The sequence below is a fragment of the Phacochoerus africanus genome, chromosome 14, assembly GCF_016906955.1.
Source record: "Phacochoerus africanus isolate WHEZ1 chromosome 14, ROS_Pafr_v1, whole genome shotgun sequence".
Lineage (NCBI taxonomy): Eukaryota > Metazoa > Chordata > Mammalia > Artiodactyla > Suidae > Phacochoerus > Phacochoerus africanus.
Genome location: NC_062557.1, coordinates 44,100,429 through 44,110,027, shown reverse-complemented (window position 1 = coordinate 44,110,027; position 9,599 = coordinate 44,100,429). Strand labels below are relative to the sequence as shown.

Genomic DNA, 9,599 nt, shown 5'->3' with positions numbered 1-9,599 from the left:
GGGTAAAGCGTTCCAGTGTGTTACCAAACTGACAACGTTAAGAAATGGAAAAAAAGATAAGGGGTGACATGATTATTGTCTTAAAGGTAAAACAGTTGTCAATCTGTCATAATGTAATAATCTTTGCTAAAGGTATTTAACACAGTTTATTATGTTAATTACTCAACACATATGGCTTTAAAGTTAAATTTTTCATCATTATCCAAAGACATCATAGTACATTTCAGTAAAATTTAAAACGTTTACCTAAAACATTATACAGATCCGGGTTTTGATTTTTTTTATTAACAAAATTTTTAACCTATAAATTCACTTCAAGAATCTTCAGTCATCCCACCCCCTCACCCCGAGATCATCAAGTATTGTAGGAAACTTAATAATGGTATTTACATTCAGTGAAAGAGAATGAAATGAAAGGAAAACGGGCATAAAGTTAGTATTAGATACAGAACTCTTTCGACCAGAAGGGCAAGAGGGCAAATAAAACTCAGAATTAAGCCACTAAATGAAGAGTATGGAGTCACAACTGCAGAGATTCTAAGAAAAAGATGCCAACAACTTACCCCATCCATAATTATCCCCCCGCAACTCTCTCTCTCTGGGAGTTCAACACCCTATTTTTATTTGTGCAGTTTCAACAAGTATCACCTCTCAAGTATTCCCCACTAAACTTCATGACACTATTTTCTAAAAAAAATAATTTTTCAATAGTTTGGGAAATCCAATACATCCCCTGTGTAACAAAACTAAAGGAAGGAATCATAAATTACTAGAGCATTAATTGAATTACTGGATCTTCTACATCTAAAACCATTTCTAGGTTGTTTTGTTTGTTTTTTTTTGGGGGGGGGGGGTTTGGCTTTTGTTTTTGTTTTGTTTTTGCCATGCTCGCAGCATATGGAAGTTCCCAGGCCAGGTATGGAACCCACACCAGAGCAGCGACCCAGGCCACTGCAGTGACAACACTGGATACTTAACACTGTGCCACAAGAGAACTCCTATTTCTAGTTTTGAGGGAGAATGGATCCTCATTAGATACTCACATGAAGTACAGAGATCCCACAAACCATGTGATAACTTTTCTTACTCTCATTCAAGTTAGGAACTCAAGTGATACAGAAGTATCATGCAAATCAGCTGGTGCTACTTTCATCACTAGCACTAAAGCATCAGAAAAAAAATCACCCCTAGGATTATTATTTTTAAAATGTCTTTTTTCAACTTTCTTCTAAGATTATGCATTCCTTTAAAAGATATCTCACAGAATTACGGGATGGTAAAATACTACAACTAGAAAAGCCAATACTTCAAACCTCCAATTCTGAACAACTTGAATCACTGGGGAAGTCTAAACTAAATATTCTTACCACTATCTTGTATAGACCATGTTTACTAAGAATTACTTATCTGAGAATACAGATTTTAAATAATGGCAGGTGCTCAGAATTAAAATTCAGGGGTTATTCCCTAAAACAAACTTCCCCAGAGCTCAGGTTCAAAAAACAACAGAAAATTAGCTCAAGTAAAGAGAAAAACAATTAGTTTATTTTAATCGAAATTGAATTTTTATTTATTTTACTTTTTAGGGCCGCACCTGTAGCACATGGAAGTTCCCAGGCTAGAGGTCGAACTGGAGCTGCATCTGCCAACATATGCCACAGCCAACAGCAATGTGGGATCTGAGCAGCATCTGCAACTTACACCATAGCTCACAGCAACCCTGGATCCTAAACCTACTGAGTGAGGGCAGGGATTAACTCCGCACCCTCATGGATACGAAGTCGGCTTTGTAACCCAGATGGGAACTCCAAAATTAAATTGTTTTTATTTGGTAAAATAAAGTGGTAAAACTTATGCAAATATCTTTGAAGCTATCATGAACACCATAAAAATTTAGCTAGAGAAGAATTTTAAAGGTATGCCACAAAGAACCATTTTTATACTTTACCTAGTTCAGTGTTTCCTCTTGTTTGAGGAGCCTGAATAAACTGGGCAACCACACTCTGAAGTACAAGGATTCTGTATAAATTCTTATTCATCTGTTCCCTCAAAGATTCATTAAAGTGTTGACAAAGAATAAAACAAATTCATCAATTCTTGATCATATGTTTTAATTAGAAAAAGATCCAAATTGATTAAGTTACTGCATTCTCTATTTATATTCTTCATGGCATTCGAAGTATTTTAATGTCCATTTAAACTTTACCATCTGTATAAAGCCCTCAAATAAGCAAAACTAAACCATATATTGTCTAAGGAATTTTAAGGGGTGATAGAACTATTCTAAAACTGGATTGTGGTGATGGTTGCACAGTTGTATAAGTTTATTAAAACTCAATGAACTATATGCTTTAAATGGGAGAATTTCATAGCATGTAAATTATACCTCAATAAAACTCTTAAAAATAAAGAACTGAGAGAATGAGAAGACAAGCCACAGACCAGAGGAAAAATTTCCAAAAGACATATCTAATAAAGAATGTTATCCAAAATATACAAAGAACTATTGAAACTCAACAAGAAAACAAAAAAACAATCCAATTAAAAAATGGGCCCAAGACCTTAAGAGACACCTCGGCAAAGAAGACATACAGAGGGCATATAAGTATATGAAGAGATGCTCCACATCATATGTTACCAGGGAAATGCAAAGAGGATATAGATACCAGCACACACTGCTTAGAACAGTCAAACCCAGAACAACAACTGCAAGGATGTGGAACAACAGGGACTCATTCATTGCTGGTAGTAAATGGTTCGGCCACTCTGGAAGGCAGATTGGCGATTTCTTACAAAACTAAACATAGTGACCAGCAATCACACTCCTTGGTATTTCCTCAAAGTTCTGAGAATTTATGTCCACACAAAATCCCGAATATGGGAGTTTCTGTTGTGGTGCAGCGGAAACAATCTGACTGGTAACGATGAGGTTCCGGGTTTGATCCCTGGCCTCACTCAGTGGGTTGGATATCCAGTGCTGCCGTAAACTATGGTGTAGGTCGCAGGCGTGGCTTGGATCCTGTGTTGCTGTGTCTAGGCCAGCAGCTGTAGCTTGGATTCAACCCCTTGCCTGGGAACTTCCATATGCCACAGGTACGGGCGTAAAAAGGAAAAAAAAAAAAATTCCTGCATACAAATGGTTTCAGCAGCTTTATTTATAACTACCAAAACTTGGAAGTTACCAACATGTCCTTCAACAGAGGAATGGATAAATAAACTGTGGTATATCCAAACAATAGAATATTACTCAGCACTCAAAAGAAGCGAGCTACCAAAGCCATAAACACACATGGAGGAACCTTAAAGGTATGTTACTAAGTGAAAGAAGTCAACATGAAAAGGCTTCATATTGCACAACATGACATGAAAAGGGAAAACCATGAAGGCAGTAAAAAGATCAGTAGTTGCCAGGGGTTAACGGGGAGAGATAAATGAATACATAAAGGAATACATGCACAGAGGGTTCAGGACCATGAAACTATTCTATATGATACTACAATAGTGAATACCTGTTATTACCTATTTGTCAAAAACCACAGAATGTGCAACACCAAGAGTAAACCCTATGTAAACTAGCACTTTGGGTAATGATGTGTCAATGTAGGTTCATCAAGTGTAACAAATGTATCACTGTGGTTCTGGATGTTCAGAGCAGAGGAAGCAGTGCCTGTGCAGGATCAGTGAGTTTAATGGGAACCCTCTGTATTTTCTGCTCAGTTTTGCTGTGAGCCCAAAACTAAAATCGACCAAAAGAAAAAAGAAAAAAAACGACCAAAAAAAAAAAAGAAAAAATATCTATTTAAAGCAAAAACAAAATAAGATAAAGCAGATTATACATGATGATTAAGTAGGATTTATCCCAGGATGCAAGGCTGGATCAACATTCAAAAATCAATTAAGGTTCAATACCCTCTCATGATAAAAATACTTAAACTAGGAATAGAAGAGAACTTTATCAATCTGATATGGAGCATCTGGAAAACCCACAGCTAACACACTTAGTAGAGGAAGACAAAACGACTTCTTAAGATCAGGAACAAACAAGGACATCTGCTCTTGCCCTAGAAATTAGGCAAGAAAATTTAAAAAGGCAGCAAGATTGGAAAGAAAAACTCTCTATTTGCAGATGGCATGATCTTGTATAAAGAAAATCATGAGGAATATATTTTAAAACTATTAGAACTAATAAAATATGTTCAGCCAGGTTGCAGGACAAGATTAATACATAACAATCAGCTGTACACACAAGCAATATGCTATCAAAAATGAAATTAAGAAAGCGATTCCAGTGTCATTAAAAACACTTTTAAAAACTTAGGAGTAAATTTAACAAGAAGTGTAAAACATATGCTGAAAAAGAAATTGTTGAAGAAATTAAAGATCTAAATAAATGGAAAAACATCCCATGTTCATAGATTAGAAAACTTACTATTGTTAAGATGACAAAACTTCCCAAAAGGATCTACAGATTCAAAGCAATCCCTTTCAAAATCCCATCTAGCTTTTTTGCAGAAATTGGCAAACTGATCCTAAAATTCACATGAAAATGCAAGGGATCCTGAACAGTCAAAACGATCTTAAAAGAAAACAAGTTGGAAGGCTCAAATTTCCCTGTTTCACAACTTACTGCAATGTACTGGCATAAGGAGAGATCTATAAATCAATGAAATCGAATTGAGAATCCAGAAATAAACTACTACATTTATGGTCAACTGATTTTCAACAAGAGTGCCAAGGTCAATTAGGAAATAAAAGTCTTCTCAACAAATGGTGATGAGAAAAGTAGATGTCCACAGGCAAAAGAATGAAGTTGAAGCCCCTACTTCATGCCATACAAAAATTAACTCAGAATGGATCACAGACCTAAATGTAAGAGCTAAAACTATAAAACTCTTAGAAGAAAATACAAAGGTAAATCTTCATGACCCCGGTTTTGGCAAAACCTTCTTAAATATGACACCAAAAGAGCAGGCAACAAACAACAAATAGATAAATTGGACTTCATTAAAAACTTTTGTGCTACAAAGGACACCATCAAGAAAATAAAAAGACAAGAATGGAAAAAGATATTTGCAAATCATGTATCTGATAATGGACTGGTATCTAGCATATATAAAGAATGTAATAACTGAACAACAAAAATATAACCCAATTTAAAAATGAGCTAAGGACCTGTGTAAACATTTCTCCAAAGTCAACAAGCACATGAAAAAACGTTCAACATCATTAGTCATTAAGGAAATACAAATCAAAACCACAATGAAGTCCCACTTCACACCAACTAAGACACCTATAATCAAGAAGACAGTAAAAATGAAGATAGTAAATGTTGACAAGGATGTGGAGAAACTGCAACCTCCTCATACTGCTGCTGGTAATGTAAAATCGTTCAGCCACTGTGGAAAACTGTTTGGTGCTTCCTCAAAAAGTTAAATATAGAATTCATAGATGCTAGATAGCCCAACAATTCCATTCTTAGGTATACAACCAAGAGAAATGAAAACATATGTTCACATAAAACTTGTACATGACTATTCATAAGAACTATTACTCGAAATAGACCCAAAGTAGGGAAAAAGCCTAAGACCCAACAACCGATGAATGGATAAACAATGACCGTGTGGCATACATCTATACAATGGAATAGCATTCAGGCATAAAAAGGGATGAAGTAATGAAAAATGCTACAACAAGGATAATTCAACCTTGAAAACATGCTAAGTGAAAAAAGTCACAAAAGACTACACATTGTATGATTCTGTTTATATGAAATGTCCAGAATAGGCAAATCTAGAGCGAGAGAAAAATTAATAGTTGCCAATAGAGAGTGACTGGCTAATAGGTATAAGTTTTCTTTTGTTGGTGATGAAAATGTTCTGAACTTAAAATGAAAACTTATTCTGTGAATATATGGAAAAACCATTAAACTATAAAGTTTAGATAGGCAAATTCCATGATGTGAATTATATCTCAAGAAAGCCATTTTTTAAAAGGAGGTTATAATAAACCCAAAACTCAGGACAGTGGTTTCTTCTTGGCAGAGGAGGTAAGGCAGAGAAATGGGTGGGATGTGCTTTAAGGGCTTCGACAGTGTTGATTTTATGTTCTATTTCTTAGGCTGTGCTGTGGATTCATGGACACTTTATTATTCTTAACTTTCATCACATATATATAATATTTATTTGTTTGTTTGAAGAGCACAGGACTGGGTGAAAGCCCTCTACTACCGCTTAACAGCTATGAAGCCCAAGGAAAGTCACTCAGACCTGAGCTGTAGCTTCCTCCTCTAGAAAGAGGGACACTATCCTATACAATCCTTAGGGTTATTCTATATAATAAAGAAATTCTTAGCGTTTCTCTAAAGTAGAAGTTATAAAATCCAAAGGGGAAATCCGCTATACTCTCACATCACTATAATAACCACTGTTGGCAGATATTCTCCCAGACTTTTCTGGAACATATGAATTTATTAGTATTTTAAGTCAATAATCTTTGACACTGATTTTCACTTAAGAGATTGTGAACATCTTTCAAAGATAACTACACTACTCATAGACATTTAGGGAGATTCCAATCTGGGGGATTTTCCCTTTTTTTTTTGTTTTTCCTTTTAGACTTTTTTATGGCATTTCTTTCTTTTTTTTTTTTGTCTTTTGTCTTTTGTCTTTTTTTAGGGCTGCACTCGCAGCACATAGAGGTTCCCAGACTAGGGGTCGAATCCGAGCTGTAGCCACCGGCCTACGTCACAGCAACGCCAGATCCTAACAGAATCTTCGACCTACACCACAGCTCACTGCAACACAGGATCCTTAACCCACTGAGCTGCATCCTCATGGATACTAGTCAGATTCATTTCTGCTGAGCCACGACAGGAACTCCCTTTATGATGTATCTTACCAAACAGACATCTTAAATTTCTACACAGAATGATGTTCTTGTCTTGCTTTGAAGTCAAAGTAATACTCTCTTTCCAAGATGATAAAAATAGTTATCCATATTTTCTTCTTACTTTTGACTTTAATCCATTTGAACTTTATTTTTGTACATGATGAATATGGAGCTAACTTTATCCCTCCCACCACTAGCTAAACACCCCAACAAAGATACAAAATAAACCAGAGGTGTGTTGGAGCTGGTTCATACTGGCTCTTGAGACTTTTACATTTTCTGGAATTTTACAAAGCTGACTATGAAAGATAGCCATTGTTAAAGATTAAATTACATAAACTCACAACGAAATAAATCATATTTTTAAAAAGTAATACTTACAAATCATCATTCTTAATTATCTTATCATGATTTATGCTTTTAAGGTTAACATCTACACTTCCTGTATGTTGAAAACACTTTATAATGGTGTGCCACTGAGTTTCTTTTTCCAAGTTAGCATTTAGTAACTTCAGGTTGGTAGCTTGAAACTGGCCATTACAGGAGTATTAGTACTTACATTACAGAAATTGGCAAGCTCTACAAACTATAGCTTTTTTTATTTTTCAGAGACTTTGTTGTTAAACATATACACCAAAATAAGCCATTATTTCCCACTAACTTTAAAGATCTCTAGTACACACTGTCATTTATTCATAAATTTACAGAACAGAATAAGGAGTTTAGAATTGAATGTATTTTTATTCTGTGCTAGCATCAGACTGCTTTGCTATGTTTTGATGTATTAGATGACACTTTAGACAGAGCTTCTATTTTTCTAACATGAGATCACAGTACTGCATTGAGAATGCATTTTGCCTCAACAATTCAACAGCATTCTTAACGTAGATTATAGAAAGCAGTAGCAAAATAATGGACTGTTTGGGGGAATAGTTAGTAACTATACTATTTAGATTAGGGTTCTTTACTCTTAAGAAAGAAAATTCAAATGCAAGAAAACAAAATCACTAGGGTAGGGTTAAGTCTAAATACTATTCTGTTTTCTCATAAAAACTCCTCATTGAATGAGGAAGAAGGGATCCATGTAAAGGCAAGAACCAGTGACAGTATTCTTCGACCATCACCATCACCTACAAACTTAGCATTAGCAACTTTTTCGTGTGGTTTTTAGGGTTGCACCGAGGCATATGGAGGTTCCCAGGCTAGGGGTCGAATAAGAGCTGTAGCCGCCGCCGGCTTACTTCAGAGCCACAGCAACGCGGGATCCGAGCCACGTCTTCGACCTACACCACAGGTCACAGCTATGCTGGATCCTTAACCCACTGAGTGAGACCAGGGGTCGAACCTGAGTCCTCACGGATACTAGTCAGATTCGTTTCTGCTGAGCCACGACAGACTCCCTAGCAACTTTCAATTCAACAACAAACACTTAATAAGTACCCACCAAGACTATAGGTTCTGGAGACGCAAATGACACATGGTGGCCTCAAACTTTGAAGCTCTCATCATTTTTAGTGGATCAGTAGATAAAGAATGTGTCATAAGTGATTATAAGCCTTAGATTTGATAGCTCTGAGAGGGAAAGAGACAGATGATTTTCATTTGTCTTCTAAGAGCAAGCATTTACCTTAAGAGGAAAAAAAAAAAATCAAGGTATTAAAAAAAAGTCTGTCCACCTACAGAGACAAGCTGATATGTATTAGTAACTATATCTGCACCATCTACACCACTTAAACATCACAGTGTGCCTATTTTAATGTCTTTCCTGCTGAGGTACTTTAATAAGTCAAGGATGTATTTGCAGATACAACTACCAACTGCCATCAAGTAAACCAGTATCTGCTGCATATATCTTTCTTACCTGTCACAAGCCATTTAGATTTGAACTCCAGCTACCTCATTCTGTTTATTTTATGAAACTTACATAATGTAATAGCTGGGTGGACTCAATAAACCAACCCACTTTTGCACATAAACCAAAAGACTTAACTTTTAAAGACTTGCTGTCCAGTTGGGGTTTCTGGCTGACAAAATACCTCATATCGTAGCCCAAGGAGCAAACACAAGTGGCTGCCCTTTTCATATAGACAGTGGTGACTTAATATATACAGAGTGATGACTTCAACCACTTCTAATTACTAATATTTTAAACCTTAAAATGTATTTCTTAGGAATTTGTGCTATATATAAAAATAATCATTACCCTTTGGGAAACAATGGCTCATTTACTGAAAATTAGTTTAACAAAGGAATTATTCGGTACTGAAAAATACAGAGCAGTGAATTGGGTGACACAAATCACAACATCATCAGCTCATGTGACTATTAGTAGGGTAATTTTCTTAATAAAAAAAAAACTATAATAACTTAAAATTTCACCTCAGCAATGTAATATCCTTCTCCATCATGTCCTCTGCCACAAAACTATGAAACCAGATCTTAGGTTCTTATTTTGAAAATGTCCCTTCACTCCGATCTAAGCTAATTACCAAACACACACACACACACACAAAACTTTACAGAATGGAATATTTCTATTCAGCCTAAAGCCTAGTTTTGACTGCTATGTTTCAGTTGCACATTTGATTCACACTGAATTCTGTTTGAAGTATTAAGAGAATAAATAGCATTCCAAAAGTCACAAGCTTGAAAACTTCCAGTTCCTTCTCTAGTTGGAGAGCTTACAAAACTTATTACATGGAACAGTGAGT

The 9,599-nt window shown here is 35.7% G+C and overlaps 1 protein-coding gene across 2 annotated transcripts in view; it reads right to left on the bottom strand.

Annotated features, from left to right (window-relative positions):
- The window catches only part of NLK (nemo like kinase), a 147,110-nt gene that overhangs the window by 122,717 nt on the left and 14,794 nt on the right, over positions 1–9,599 (bottom strand). The window lies entirely within an intron of this gene.